This window comes from Halichoeres trimaculatus, unplaced genomic scaffold (genome assembly GCF_033239565.1).
Source record: "Halichoeres trimaculatus isolate MK-OKI-2021-1 unplaced genomic scaffold, fHalTri1.1 fHalTri1_scaffold_10, whole genome shotgun sequence".
Classification (NCBI taxonomy): Eukaryota; Metazoa; Chordata; class Actinopteri; order Labriformes; family Labridae; genus Halichoeres; species Halichoeres trimaculatus.
The window spans coordinates 22,342,029-22,357,397 of NW_027437187.1; the positions used below are offsets into that span (position 1 = coordinate 22,342,029).

General features: G+C 40.4%; 1 protein-coding gene across 1 annotated transcript in view; it reads left to right on the forward strand.

Moving 5' to 3' along the window:
- The first annotated feature begins 38 nt into the window (after positions 1-38).
- otud7a (OTU deubiquitinase 7A) overlaps positions 39-15,369 on the forward strand; it is a 48,332-nt gene continuing 33,001 nt past the window's right edge. The window contains exon 1 of the mRNA XM_074678177.1: positions 39-181. The gene's annotated coding sequence lies outside the window, so the exon portion shown is untranslated. The remainder of the gene's footprint in view (positions 182-15,369) is intronic.

A 15,369-nucleotide genomic window follows, 5' to 3' on the forward strand; every position in this document is an offset into this window, starting at 1 on the left:
TGACGTCACGCGGCAGCGGCTGTCAGAGGAGGCGTGGCTTTGTTCTGCTGCAGCGGAGAAATATGACATGGGGATGAGCGAGGGAGAGGGAGAGTGAGACAGTCTGATAGGAATTAACGGTTCGTCAGAGGTCTGGACTGAAAACATTTAGGATGGGGGAGTAATGACTGAAAACAGAACGGTAAGAGACAGACATGTTTTTATCTCATCCACATGCGGCGCGACAGGCCGATTCATGGCTGATTTGATAGTGAACACAATGGGCTACCACTGCAGACAGGTACACCTGCTTTTATGCGAGTACGTGCCTCGATGAATTCAACTTCAGGTTCTGTGCGAGAACCTTTTTATTTTAGGTCGAAGTCAAATGAATCGAGGCCACAAATCTCATCGACGGTTTAGGGTGAGACGTTACCGGAGTCTCAGACTACAATGCTGTAAACATGGATGTGATGTTGAGTCTGTATGCTTAGTCACAGACCTTTGAGATGTAAGAATATATAGTACCAATGTAATATTAAACATGAGTATATTTTGTGATGGTAGCTTATCCTAAAACAAATAGCCCATTAGCTTATTGAGGCTACAAAGCCTGGAAGGCTGTGCTTTTTACAGACATGGAATATTAATCTCCACAGTGTGTTTTGAGCCAGATGGGAGTGAAATACATAACAGCTATAGACTATGTTTAAATAGTTTATCCTAAAATAAAGGAATTTATAGAATAACTGCAGGTACCACTGCCAGGTTGGTCTTTACTGCCTCTATACGGTTCTTTTACTGTTGGCCTGGTTCACATTGTCTACCTGCCAGGCTTGTCTGTGTGATGAGAAGCTACTAATTCCTTGAAATATATAATCCATATCCCTTACCCCTTACAGAGACCCACATTACAAAACCTTTAATCTACCTGATTATGTAGAAGCAGCATTCAACAAGAATACTATAAACTGTTCTGTGGTTTCCTCCTGGTCAGCTGGAAGAAGACAATTTACATCAAATCAACTTGTTGTTTGCTGAATAACCCTAACGTTTAATTCAGCCAACCCATCACCCAAGGCTAAATGTTTGTTTTGGGCTGTGGAGATGGACAGTCGACAGTCGCCGAGTCTGATTTGGAGACAGTTGGAGTAAACGGGGCGAGATACAAAGCAGGGCCCGTGGCTGCCCGGCCAAGCCAGGCCATGCCAGCTCCACAGAGGGCTTGAGTGCAGCAGGACACTAGGGAGAGGGCGCCTGGCACCTTTTCAGTTACCACTGTGAATTCTGTTCCTGTCACTGGCATTTAGCTACAGAAAAGCAGAGCAGAGATGACGGTTGTTGTTGAACCCAGTTGGGCTTTCATGTCACCGTGGGAGTGGTGCTTTATCAGACTGCTTCTTGACTGATACAAAATGACATTCCTTTGAAAACATCTGTGCTAGTTGCCCAGTATCTACTTCAAAAGCTGAGGCCGCAAAAGTTGTGATCACAAGCTGTCTTTGTAATAAAAAGAGAACACTGGTTGCATTATTTAAATATCATTTTGAAGTTTTCACTAAAGAACCCAGCAGCTATGTTCTTTTTCTCTGCAGTATCATTTGACAAAAAGAAATTATTTTGTGGATCCTAACAATCACCTGTAAAAGGGGATTAAATTTCCTGTCTCTTCCCCAAAAGTTAAGTCCTTCATGGGAGATGAAATGAGTCAAGTGCCCGTAGTAATCATGGTCCAATCACTGCATGCTTTGAAGTGGGCCATGTTCTTCAGACATCTCTACAGGTGCAGGAGCAATGTTAAGTGTTCTGTCTGCAGGCCTGGGAGGTCAGCTAGAGGCCAAGGAGGCAGGAAGAGGGACTGCTCTCACAGAGGGTCAAGGGGCTACTGGTCATTTTGTCAGTCACTGTACCGTGGTTTTATGTTTCTGTACACTAGACTTGATGCTTGATAAATGTTTTTTGAGAAAATTGTCTCTCAGGTGTGTTTTATAAAAGGCAGCAGTCTGAAATGTACCTCCTAATCACTTCTACATCGAGTCCTAAGGCTTGTGCAATTAAGCTGGAAAAACCTCCAGTTTTCTCTTTAATGAGGTGGTGGTAGCTGAGGCTTCACACCACAGAAGTGTTGTAATAAGTTGACCGCAAGAAACCCTTTAATCTTGATTTATGAACCTTTTCATTGTAAATTTAGATTTGGCAGTGTGTGCAAGACAGGAGCTTGTGTTTTACGTGTGTCTGTTTCTATGTCTGATCATTTACAGTGTAAATCTGTCAGAGCAAGAGGCAAACAGGTTTATGAAAGGTGTTTATGTGCTCCAATTGTAGTGTTTTCACAATTCATAAAATACTGGAACAAGAAAATTTAACTTCAGCCATACTAACGAAACCTGTAGGGCTGTAGTAAGACAAGGACGTGACGTCTGTCAGCTACATTTAGGCCATGTCCACATGCAGCCAGGTATCTGGTAAAACTGCATGTATTTTTATGTTTAGGCCTGCCAATCACAGGAAACAGTTTCATATCACTAAAAATGATGTTTCCTGAAAACGCTCGCCAAAGTAAAGTTTTTAGAAAACTCTGGATTCATGTATTCATATATATGCTGGGAAACAGGGGGGGGGGGGGGGGGGGGGGGGGTATTTGTTTGTGAAAATACCCAGCTATGTCTTTACAATGCCTTGATCTTTAATATTATCCTAATGAATATTCTTAACATGAGCTCATGGGTCCAGATCCTCCTTCAAATGAAGTACATTTTATGAGAGAATTGGGGGTGTTCAGTTTACCCCGAAAACAGACAGATATACTTAAGCAACTTATAGCAGGCACAAGACAAAGCCTTTAGTTCTGCTTGGACTTCATGATTCTGCCGTAGAGGTTGTTTGATTTCTAAACAGAGGCATGCACCTCTCAGAGCACAGCCTGTTCCTTTTACATCTGACACTTGAGGATCAAGCTGTTGAATCCAGATGCTTAATCATCACTTGGGTGATGTGACACTTTACAAAAACTGTGAGACCTTTCATTTTAATTCATCCGAACACTATAATATTCTGCTCTAACACAATAATGTGCCACCATGATAATGAGTAATATAAAGACATGTAATGTCTCCTGCTGCCTGGGAGGATGTGTCGTTACAGCATTTATGGTGAAACAGATCAGGTGACCACTGATGTTGTAGTTGTATTCATGGACAGGATTTGTTGAATTTTGATGAAGACAAAAGCGTAATCTTTTCATGTTATTTGTAAACATTTTTACAGTTGCTCACATCATTTGCCTGTAATCAGTCTGAATCTACATGTTACAGGAAGCCTCGGGCGATGGATTTTAAAGTGGGTTAAAAAGATATCCTCTATGATAGCCATACCCTATAAATGTACGTACACTCATGTCTGTGCCTCCTGCTCCTAATTGCATTTGTGTTGCTCTACTTGTTCAGGAGCAGGCTTACTGCTGGAGACGTCTGCCATTGTTGCATTCTTCGCACAAAGCCCAGTGCGTACAGCCGTCCCCTGTCCTGCCCTGAATCAGCGAGGGTGCAGTTTTGAAATCAAACAGAACACTGTTGCACAGGATACCCTTGGTGACTCAATTTAGATTCATGCAGGCCCACAGCGTAGGTCATTTTCATTCATTCAGGAAAGGGGTCAGGTCTCCTGTTCTCTGCAACACCCAGCTGGAGTATTTCCATTTTGTCTCACAGTTTTCTTTTTCATTGAAGGAGATTTTTAAAAAAGAAGTGCAGGTTATTCACCACCCTGTTGTGCATACTTTCTACATCAACCAGTGTCTAGAAGAAACAAATGCCCCACTGCCTGTCACTGTTACCTTCATGTCATTTTGACTCCACAAGATGCAACACACTAGATCAAACTTTTTGGATCAAATCACTCTTTCTGAGTCAAAGAAATGTTTTTAAAGTCTCTCTAGGCTGATTAGAAATCAAGGATCTGTAATGAGTCAAGAGGGTCAACAAGTACAGAAACCTACAAGTGTAGCACAACACTATTTTATCAATTGAAGTTTGCATGGAACTTTTGATATCACCGTCTGTTAACAGTCATTTTTCCTCACACTGTACACTCAGAAATGTATTAATTTTATGAAAATTCATGGTGAAGGTCTGTGCTGATTGTTCACCCTGCAGCTACATCCTCCCACATCTTTTTTAAGGCCTCTCCCACACACCCCCAAGGGCTTGTTGGCCATCCGCCCACCTGCATAGTGTCTGAGCAGTGGGATCTGGACCCCATCTAATGTACCTTGTTGGATAGATTTGATATTGGAAATATAACAGGTTCCATAAAAATCACTGGACTACAGGTCTATAATATTAAATGTCTGAACTAAAGATTTAAACTGTGTTTCAAGTGTAGTTCTTGACATGATAACTTGTAGCACTCCAGAACTAACAATAGTTGAAATTATTTGAACATTACCACCTGACAATGTGAGGTTTTTCAGTATAATCTGGAAGTTTTAAAATTTGGGCGGAGGGCTCAAGCGGGTGGAAAAAAACTGTGTGAATCTGCAATTTACTTCATCTGATCTGGTTTAGTAAGTCTAATAAGAATGGGCATTTCAAATTAAAATACCATTTAATTGTCACTGGTGTCTATTCTGTAATTGGTGGACTACCCCCACCCTCTACTAATTATCACGTCTGATCAATATCAAACCAAACTGTTATTGCTATGTTTTCTTCTTTTGGCTGAATATGTTCCAAAAATATTGTAGGTTTTTTGTCAGCCAGTCTCTGTCGTGCAAGGGCTCTCCTGTTTCGTTTTTACGCCTGTGTTTCATGACACGTACACATTTTAACGCCATGATCGGTGTCTAAAGTATTCTCAGTCTCTGAATCTCACAGAATTACTTCTGTATTACCGGCAACCTTCAGTAACATTTTCTTCTTCAGCAGCTATTAGATGTAGTCATCATTCTTCTTCTCCTGTTATGTAATACTGTTAGCTAACAGCTTTAAGCCACGCTACAGCTAGGCACTTGCAGAAATGGTAATAACAAGATAATATTCATAATAAGACTTTGATTTTTCATAAAGTAATAATAGTAAATCCTGACTCATTGTTAATGTCTTGTTAGTAAACAAAGAGCTGCACACGTCTGGTATTAGCTCAGAAATTGTTAAATAGTCAGTATAAAAAAAGCACTATACGTGGTATTGTTTTGGCTTTCTCAGAAAAAACCCATGCAAGAAACCAGTTTTGCTTTTAACTAGCAAAAACACAAACAATTGAAATAACGAAATGTTAACTATCTACACCTTAGGCTTTTCAGTAAGTCATCTCATGATCTTTGATGGTTCCAAAAAGAGCACATAACACCCTGCAAAAAAATTGTCAAAGGAAGACTTTTTTCTTGTATTACCAGTGTCTACAACTTTCTGCCATAGTGCTCCGATACCCCTTGGCACTCCTTGTCAATAGATGCGCCTGAGGTCAGGTTGAGGAGCACAAAGAAAATCTTCATAACTTTTTTGATAAGAATTTCATATCTTCATGAGAAGATCATATCCCAGATCTTTTCAAAGTTTTTCAGTCATTTGGCCTTAACACAGGGCTCAAACTACAGCTCTACAGTTTCAAACTGGGGTTCATGTGTGCTATTTTCTGCTCCTTTCATCAGCTGTAGACTCTTGGTCTGCTCTTGTGTCTCACAAATGCACAGTTGTAGGTCAGACAAAAAAACTATTGTGGTTTCCTTGGGTACTGTTTGAATCGCTAATCGTTCGGCTAGCATGACCGAAGCAAAGTGCAGGATGCACTCAGGGCCTTGCGGTTGAATTCAGTTTCACTACAAGATCATCAGCAAGATCAAGTTGATGTATTATACTTCAACATCTTAAAGTGCATCTCTCTGCATTCCTCTCAGTATTTGTGTCTCTATCTTTATTTGCATTTCTTTTTCCTTTGGCGATAAAAATAAAATTTGTAGATTGAAACTATGGGTGTTGTCATTTAGAACCCTAACTCCTTACACCTAAAATTTTCCTGAGTTGATTTCTGGTTCCGTTTTTTTTTTTTTGTGCTCAGATTTTGTGACTCAAGCATCTGTGCTGTCTGTTTCCATCTCTTGCACATCTGAGAAACCCACTGGAAGTCTCCATAAACCAGTGAAGTCAGTATAATTCCTTAGGCAGAGGAAATGCAAATAGATTTCCCCCTTTCGACAGCAAACTTATGTATCTTTCAAAGTATAAGAAACAAGTAGTGGCATCTGAAATACAGCCTGGATACAGGAAAAATCCCAGTTAGAGAAATGTAGTTGATAGGGTGCATATAAGTCCTGCATGTTTATCAGTGTTTATCTGTTTTTTTTTAGTCATTGAAGTCAGTTGGAAAAAAAGTTGAAACAGTCATATTTTGTCTCCCAGTGGCAAATCCAAAACTGTTAGTTGTAAGTTGTTGCTACTTTCCCCATGAACACCAATGGCTTAATCTCTACTGAGTGCAAATACCAAGCATCACCTTGAGCCAACAAGCACAGGAAACTACACATCCATTCACAGATCTTAACAGCACACATGTTACAGCCTGGCATGAAGTCTTGCAGTATTAGGGGCATGGCTGGATTTACAGGTGCACATTTAACATTAAGTAAGGAGGCTGAAGGCCTGCCTCAACTGTGCCTCTTTGCCTCTTGTGAGCTTGACTGAGTCAGCATCTTCAATATGTGGACAATTCAGATCTCCACTTCAGAAGAAAATGAGGCTACATCTGTGTGGTCTATGGCAAACACCCACCTAAAGAAAACTTAAAAAAGAATTGATGACTAATAGAGAAGCTGAAATTATTTAGTTTTTGTGACTGTCAGTGACTTGTGGTCTTGAACATCATCACTGCTGTCTTGTGCTGTTGTCTTGGGATAATGGTAAATTTCCATTTCAAGAAGTTTTGTTTCAGCCAGCATTGGTAGAATTGGAAAGTACAGGCAAAACTTTTCCATATGTGTCCAATATCCAGATGCACTCTACTCTCTGCCTCAGATCTATTGAAGCGAAAATGGCGAACACCAGTGTTAGTTGCACTTAACAGATTTTGAGCTTGTGAAGGCTCCAGCAATGACGTACCGAAGCCTTTTTGTTCAAATACAAAGAACAATGCACTACCGGACTCCAGTGTCCTTCACTGCACATATTTGGGGAATACAAGTAACATGAGAAGCAACTTGGCTTATCTTAGCTGAAAAATGATTTGAGAAGATGAAGTGAAAAAATCAAGTCAGGCCTTATGACTCTGGAGGTGGTGTTTACAGCCTCACTTCCCAGAAATGGTGTCTGAGTTGGCTACCTGTATTGCTCAATATATAGCTAAATACCAGTGGTTGATTTCCATTGCGAAAACATGTTTTATGAAGAAATACCGGCACAAAAGCATAAATAGCTTTTTGTCTAAATCTTCATTTGTTAGATTTTTTTTTTGGATACTGCAATGATTTTTGTAACATGAGATTTTAAATTCATTACATCCCACAATAACCATATATAACCTTTTTCTTACTGAAAGCCTACAGTTCATGGGTTTAACATATTGTCTTCACTTGCTAAATTAAGAATAAGGTTATGAGATGTTGCCCTCACCGCCTACTTAAGTGTGCATGCATGCGCCCACGCACACAGTCAAACCAGTTGTGGTGCACACAGCACTGAGTACTGTGAGAGTCTGAGGTGTCAAAACAATCTCCTCTTGTGTTTCCTCCTTTATTGAAGTTTCTGTGGAAATAATGAAACTCTTATTTTTATGGGGTCATTGCAAGAGAACAGAGCTGATTGAAGCAGGGTTTGAGCTGGAAAGATATTTCATTACATTGGAAAAGCTACATCTGTAAGCGATTGAGGCAACATGACAGTTTGCTCTGCTCTGCAATAAAGGCTGTTTTACCGTATTTCTTTCATGGCACCGAAAATGAAATAATCAGGTTGACAAGGACAGGAAGTTCCATATAGCTGTGTATATGTAAGGGTGTATGTGTGTGTGTGTGTGTGTGTGTGTGTGTGTGTGTGTGTGTGTGTGTGTGTGTGTGTGTGTGTGTGTGTGTGTGTGTGTGTGTGTGTGTGTGTGTGTACGTGTGTGTATGAAATGGAAAATGTGGATTCAAAGGAGGCATTATTCTATCCTACATATGTAACAGGCCTTGAATCTCAAAATGATCAGTGCTGTGATGATATATCCCAAATGATCATAAATCTGCAGTTAATGGCAAAATTCTGCATTTTGAGTTGTTTTTTTTTAATCTATTAGCATATTTACAGTCATCTTCAGGACTTGATTTATGCTGGTCTCTGAGAGGACAGTGGAAGCATGAAAAAGATTTTGTGTGTTAGCTCTTGAGAGGAAACCCTCCATCAGCCCAACTCAAATAGGAAACGCCAGCTGGCTTTAGCTAGCAGGTCTGTTCATCTCACATAGGAAGGAAGATGAGTATCCAGATAGCAACCAATCAGTATTTTTTAAGTCCTTGCAACCATGCTAGAAAACACCTTTCTCATTATGTCACTAATGTACCTGGCACCAACTGTTAAATGTATCCCCACAGAAGTGAAGAACTAGCTTCTGTTTCATTAACATCTTTTGTAAATCAAAACAAATCTACAAACCTTTTATGAGGTTTTTTTGTTTGTGATCACATCTGTGTGCTTGTGGCACAAAAGGCCCAGTCTCTAAACCAGGTTTTGGCCACAGTGGTAGGAGGGCTGGAGGGGGTGACATTTTAAGGGGTTATGATCTTGTTCTGTGCCCATCAGCAGCCAGCTTTTTGTTTGAGTGCACTCTGCTCACACGGCTGAGCTGCTTTGCTGGAACTAAAGAACTGGCTCGACTGTAAGGTCACACAGGAGGACTACCAGTTGCTCTAACATAAGGATTTTTCGTTATGAAGGATATATATGAGTTTTCCACAAGCAGCACTCTCAGCTGTTAAAGAATGAAGCCAATTGTGAAGTGCAAAAAACTGCTGTTCGTCAAGGGTCTACTTGAGACTGGCCTCAAAAGCCAAAGAGCCCTGATTAGGCCGCATGTTAAAATGGCCAAACTTACAACACATCTAAACACATGTGAATCCCAAAGACTGTTCAAAATTTTGATGTAGTCTATGTGATATTACCTGTTTGTCTCTAATCCAGAATTTTGAAGCCCATTGTCGGTGAGGGTCATATTAGTAATGCTGAACTTAGCCTAGCTCAGGATGAGGTAAGAAGGCGGGCTTTTTGCCTCTCCACAGACAGCTGCAATGTGTCCTTCTGTCAGTCAAGTCAGCCATGCCCTTACATGGATAGAACTTATAAGTTTAACAGCTTTGAAAATAATGAGAAACAAGGTTTGTTTTAAACCAGGCTGTAAGGGTCTGGCTGCAGACCTCACCTCTCAACACACTTTCATCACTTTTCAGATTGTGTTGTTGCTGTTTGAAATAAAGCATCTCATCATTCACTTGGAACAGACAGTTCTGAGTTTAAGCACATTTATAAGTAATTATTTAGAAAAATGAAAAATGAGCCACCTCATTTGAAAATTAAGGTTGCAGAGGTAAGAAAATACCACGCAAAAAATAAGAGCCCACGCACTGTTCTATTATGAGAGTGGACATTACTTTATTACACTGAATGATATTATGTTTAAGCTATTTTTATATGTCTGATATGTCTGTATGCATAGATGCTTAATGTATGGAAACTTCTGCCAAAAATGCTGCACAGTTACAGAGTAAATTGACATAAGTTTCAAAGTATTAAACAGTCTTTCTGTTGCTAATTAACCTTTTTGGGGAACTTTGGTTTCTAGGTGAATTCTAAAGTTGTACTCAGAAAAAAACACTTGTACCAGAAATCATAAATTCAAACTGAAACATATTAATTTATCAAAGCACAGTGGGGTACTTTCATGTTGCGATGAGACTGGTGATCCCTTTGGACCAAATCAGGAGTGTTTGCCTTCATTTCCTGCAAGCACCACCACTACCCTCAGTTGTAAAGATGTGACTCTTGCCAAAATAGGATCATATAGTATGAAAGCCAATGAGTGAAACAGTAATGTTATCACGCACTGACCAAACGACAACAAACTGTGTGAACTCTTTTTATTATCATTAGTTAGCTTCCAAAAGATGACTAGATATTCTGGTGTGCAATCCCGTGTCCTAGTGAATACGCACACAGTTTAACAGTTTTAACCTAAAAAAGCATCAGACATTCAGATTTGAGCATCCTGTTCATCCCCATTATGCTCTTTTACTCAGCAAGGCCCTGGTTGCAACGTTTCTGCAACTAAAGCCAGGTATTGATTTTTATTTTTCCTCAGAAATACCAACAGAAAAACGTACACTTGATTCAGTGTAACCAGTAAACTAATTTCGTTTCCAATGACATGATTACCTCCACCAAGGAGGTTGTGTTTTTGGGAGTTTGTTTGTTGGTCTGTGAACAATGTAACTCAAAAAGTTATGAACAGATCTGGATGAAATTTTCAGGAAATGTTAAAAATGGGAGAAGGAAGAAGTGATTAAATTTTGGAGGTGATCCGGATCAAGGTCTGGATCCTGGATTTTCTGTAAAGAATTTTTTGTCATTGTCAGATAGGGGCAGTTTCACCATATGTGTTAACAACTCCATGGTAAATTGTCGGATTGTTTTGCAAAACAGTACAAGACAAGGTCATGATCAGTTCTGACAGATGTGGAAAAACCCAAAAAAGATTCAGATCCTGGCAATATCCTGGATACTAAGATCCGGAATATGAAATATGTACTGGGTCATCATAATTTTCAACACTGTCAGGTAACAAATTATCGTACAAACCTGCGCCTAACACAAAACTGTAGCAGACAGTCTGCTGAAAGGGAGTATAACATTAAAGTAGAACTAAAGTGTTGGCGACAATCACAATATGCTTGGTGGAGGTCTGCGCTCTCTGAGTGCTTTTCTAGTTTTTAGTGTAGATTGGAAGAATCAACAGTATAACGACACTATTTTATAGTCAGTTACAGTCAGTTTCACCTCCACCTCTTTGAGATTGATCAAGATTCAGGTTTAGTTTTCCAAATCTGTGGGAAAACGGTGACAGCCATCATTGGACTTCATAATGCTCCACACGTACCTGCGGGTGGTGTAACTGAGGCTACATCTATCTTCTGTAGAGTCTGTGGTTCTCAGCTATTTATGCGTCTTTCCCTAATGAAAATCTGACATTAGTTTGATAACAAACTACAAGACTATCTCACTAAAACTAAAAGCTTCTCCAGGAGCACTGAGCCCTTAGGTGTACACACAGAGCTGTACTTTTGCTGTCCACAGCAGCATTAATTGGAATTTACGTCAAAAATTAATGTGATGATGCATTTAGTGTAAATTACCAACAACTCTTCACTGGATAGTATGCTGCGCTGGCAGTGTGCAGTGCAGGAATGAGATGCAAAGTGACATTATTGCTTCAAGCAGCATCTTTCACCCAGCATGTAAAGAGCTGCTTCACATAAGTCTGGGGTTTTTTAAGTCTGGCGAAGGATTAGGAGAGAGAAAGAGAAAGTGTTCGTGAGAGGCTTGATTACAGAGTCAGTCTAGAGGTCAAGACTTAGATGCATTACTCTTCTTTTTTCAAGAAGAAGCAGTTGTTTTTTTCTGCCTTATTGGTGCCTTCATCTTCCAGCACTTTGAGACCAGGCTCTGCAGTTGATTTCTCAGAGTGTCAGGGTGCTTTGAGGTCACAGCGAATCAGAGCAGGGCAGGGGAAGTCCTGCTCATGAACAGAGAATGATGGAGGAAGAAGAAATGACTGCGATCTCACAGGTGTTGACTGAAGTGACACACAGATGTTGATGGAGCTCTCAGAAATCAAAATGGCTAAACCTGATGAGCCGGTGCTGGGTGAAGGGCCCTCGCTTGATTGAAACACGTCATGCATTCCACCAGGCCACCCATGAAATCGTCCAGATAACATTGTAAGAAGCAGCACACACATATGCACATGCAGCACAGGGGAGGCTTGTACATCATCACCACACGTATGGGCTTCTCATGTAGCTGCAGGAGGAGGAAGACAAGGAGGAGGAGGAGAGACAGAGATTGGGGCTGACTGACTGTTATGAAGCCTGAATAGCAAGTGCTGCTTCCAGTCCACATTGGAATTCACTGATTGAATCTTGTGCTTTCGAGCACGAACTTTGAAATAGTGGAAGTGCTTAGTTTGTAGTTTGGTGAGACATAATATCCTGTTACATGAATTTTTTCCATGTCATTATAACTTGTGTTGCGCTATGAAGCATGCTAATGGGTTGTGTTGATTATTCAGTACTGATGTAAGGTGGAAATAATCTGTTTGTCTGCATTTTGTTTTCCAACATACAATTACCTTTAGTCGATTGAATTTTCTGCATCTGTTTTTTTTCTGTTCCTGCTTTTATTCATTGAATTTCACCGTTAGCAAGTACAAACACACTGTTTTAAACTTCTTAGTCCATGTTACTATACTTAAAAACAAACAAATGAGACACTGGTGCAGGTAAAACAGACTTTTCTTGTACCATAGAAGAAAGGTTGGCTTATATTGTAAGTGCAATAGCACTGATTGCTATCTTCTATTAGCCGTCTTCTGTGGAGGATCATACTCATAGACTGTAAAAAAAATGGACGACCGCTTGCTCTGCTCGAAGTGAGGTCTCCACAAAGACTGCTCCCCCTGGTGGCTGGCTGCAGTATCGGTTAAAAAATTGGGCTTTCCAGCCATTCCAGATGGGCTGTGGTCAAACTTTAAAATATTAAGGCTCCTCATAGAAATGTTTCTCACATCCGATTGTTGTGGTGATTTGAAGATATCATTTGGCTATCTTGTATTCACATCCTCTTTTTTTCTGAAAAGTTTCGTTTTCATTAGTTATACGAGGTTAAAAATAAGGCTTTATGTAACATTTAACGATGATTGACAGCTGACGTTCTTGTGTATTTTTTGGGGGGATTGTAAAATATGTCGGGAGGTAGAGTCAAGAAGTGATTAGACTCTCAAAAGAAAAAAAAATATTGTTATTTTTGTCAACTGGCTTCACTCAGATTCTCCCAGAACCCCTCATCGTCTCTACCGCGCAGACTCTGGCTGCAAACTGTAGAATGGCTGCGCCTGTGATGGGGGAATTTTGACTTCAGAACCGTACAATGATAAATGGCGGAGCCACACTGTCCACTCTATATACAGTCTATGATCATACTCTGTTGGCTTAAAAATCCGTAAATACAGTGAGTGCACGCTGAGGAGCAAACATGCTACAGATATTTTTTATTCTCACACACTTACACAAACGACAGTAGTTGCAGGCGCTCATGAGCTCAGGGGCAGGGATCATAGGGTGGTTATCAAGCAGTGTGGAACACAGCAGTTTGAGCCTGTCGGTGCTTGGCCCCAGTTAGCTGCAGCTCAGCTCACACACTGAAGCCACAGTTGGCTGGACGCGTACGTTTGTCTAAGCCAGAATGTGAGATTTTATTCTCGGCCTGCCTTTAAGAATCCAAAATATTTGGTTCGGCAGAAGAGGGATCAGATTCTCTGAGGGTAGGCTGACTTATTTTGTGTTTAACCAACAAGCCCACATCTTATGTCCAACTCTGGCCTGACAGGTCTCTTGCCACTATTTTGTGAACAGGTTTAAGCTTCAGGTTTCAGAGGTCTTTTTGACTCTCTGGATTAGTGCCACCTGCTATACTGGGAGGCTGTGAAGGGAGCTAGTCTGTCACATCAGGAAACTATTAATCTATAATTTAGTTTGTAGAAGTTTTTGTTCCTTTCTTATAAACATGCATATGGCTACAAACAGACTAAAATACAATATCAGCATCAAGCTAGTGGTCTCTAGAGAGTCTTCTTTTCTTTTGACAAAATCAGAAGAAGAAAACATTGAAAAATTATTGCATGGATCAAATCACAAGGAGCAACAATAGAGTGTCTCTTGAGGGATTATGGATTATTTTCTAAAGTGGGTTTCAATATTTAATTTTCGGGAAAAAAAAGTCTTGATAGATATCTGACTCTTTAAGCATTCAAAGTATCTCTACATTGCAAGTTTCATTTCTTTTCAGGAAAACGTGTTTTTAGAACTTGTAAATCAATTGTGTATAAACAACAGTCATTTTTACTTGAAATATAAACTTATAAAAATAATGTTACCTGGGGTGTCTCTCTTCTTCTCGTGCTTAAGGTGTGTTCAAAGCTGACACCAGATGCTCTGCCACAGGCAGTTTCAGCTGCAGCTCTTCAACGCCTGACATTTAGTCTTTATAAAAAGTCACATCTTTTCTTCTGCCATCAAACTTAACATTTCAAACCATCAAATGAAGAAAATGTTTCTTCAAGAAAGGGTACAAGACACTTTCTACACAAGATAACTGACTTTGAATTGGCCCTCTTTGTATTTGAGAGAAAAAAAGAGAGAACCTCACAGCGTGCACAGATATTGCTTGATAAGACAATAGAGGTGTCAATTAATATAATATTTAACGTAACTGAAATGTTTTGTGCACTGGCAGAGGGCCTAATGTCGAGACTTTATACCCTCCCAACTGGAGCTGGAAGAATCCAATGTAAGAGTTACGTTCCTTGTTCTTTTAAGCAAAGGTGTCAACAAGATCCACCAATATGCGATAGCTTGAACAAAATGTCATTATAGGGCAACAGTTTGGCCTCTTGGTTAGGTTGTATGCCCCAAAAACACCACAAACCACGTACACACCATAGACACACCATAAAACATGGACGTAGTCTCGCCGACGTCACCCGTCTGTTCCTGAAACGGAAAATGAAGCACACCGGCTGTAGCGACCATATTGGTAGTGGCAAGGGCTTCGCCTACAGCCATAGGGCGCTGGCCGTCACGTGACCCTAAGCTGTGCCTCTTATTGGGGGAGCTTGCGATCTTAATATCCTCTGAACGGCCGAGTTAGAAAAAAATTCACCCCCCCGTACAGTGGGAGCCGGTAGAAAAATTAACAGACAGGAGACGTTTTTTGAACCAGGCTGTAAATAGGTTAATTTCTGCTTTGAAAATGGCTTTTTTTTTGGCTTGGTGTGCAAGTGACTTCCGCTACTTCCAGAGCCAGCCTCAAGCGAACACTCCAGAAACAGCAGATTTTAGCACTTCCGCATTTTCTCATATTCTCAGACCGGAGGTTGCCGCTTGGTACACACCAAGCCAAAAAGGCCAACTCCAAAAATAAACATGTTGACAGCCAAGGCAAATAAAAAAAAGAATGGTCTGAGTATGTAAGGGGGTCAAATTTATCATGCCTAGTCAGTTTTGCAGTTCTTAAACTTAAGAGATTTGCCCATGTAAGGGCGCTTGGCTGACAGGCTAAAAGCTCGCCTCTTTGTCTCATCCAAACTTAAGCAAAG